Source organism: Nerophis lumbriciformis, linkage group LG21, assembly GCF_033978685.3.
Source record: "Nerophis lumbriciformis linkage group LG21, RoL_Nlum_v2.1, whole genome shotgun sequence".
Taxonomy (NCBI): Eukaryota; Metazoa; Chordata; class Actinopteri; order Syngnathiformes; family Syngnathidae; genus Nerophis; species Nerophis lumbriciformis.
Window position 1 is genome coordinate 12,772,104 of NC_084568.2, and position 995 is coordinate 12,773,098.

Genomic DNA, 995 nt, shown 5'->3' on the forward strand with positions numbered 1-995 from the left:
ATTGCATTTAATGTTTTAGTGCCCATTTTTTGTAAAAATCAATCCCTTGCAAGTAAAAATGTGACAAATTAAGTAAGTAACACTACGGTGTAACTTTCAGGGTCATTCGCTGTGTTTACTGTCGCAGGCTGTAACCAGGAACCATTTATTATTTTTTAATTCATAAGTTGTAAAGAAAGTCAAATTGAAAATATAACTTACAACACGGTCAGTGTATGTTGTGGTCATTGAATGTTCTTTTCATCAATAGCAATTGAAAAACAACAACAACAACCCGATTTGTTTATTTGAATTTAATTTCAAAAAGCAAAAAAGAAAGTAAAGGGGAAAAACTAAGTAGTTTTTTTTGGTGTCGAAGAGCAACAACAAAATCTAAAAAACGGTTTGATTTATAACAAAAACAAATAAATCCCGAATAAAACAGAAAACGGAAAAACATGTTTTTTCATTTGCAACCACCGGACGCTTTGGTTTCAAAGTAAAAGCTGCAAGTACATTGTCAGCCAGGAACACGGGTACCGTAGTATCCCCGCCTTTACTCTGAAATAAAAAGCTTCCGGTGTCATAATAAGGTCTGTTTTTTCCATTTCCATTTACCAGGGATTTAAATGTTTGTTGTATGAAATACAAAACCGTTTCTAGATGTAGTTGCCGCTTTTTGTCACCAACACAACGTTTTGTGTTTCAATTTTATTTTTTTTCTAATAAAATTAAAATTAACTTGTCGTTTTTCCTTTTTCAAATATGCATCTATGAAAAGGAAATTCAATGACCAAAACATGCCACCTGTTACGTCACTTCCTAGCGCACGAGGCCCTACAAATTAAGAGCATGCCATACAACACATATGTGTGATGGGAATAATCATATCAAAAATACTTAACGGTGCACTTTCAATAAAGAAATGTATGAAATAGGTATTAAAAAGTGCAATAAAGAATTGAAACAGGCGAGGAAACTTTTTTTTTTCGAGAAAGCCGTCTTGTTGCGTCACT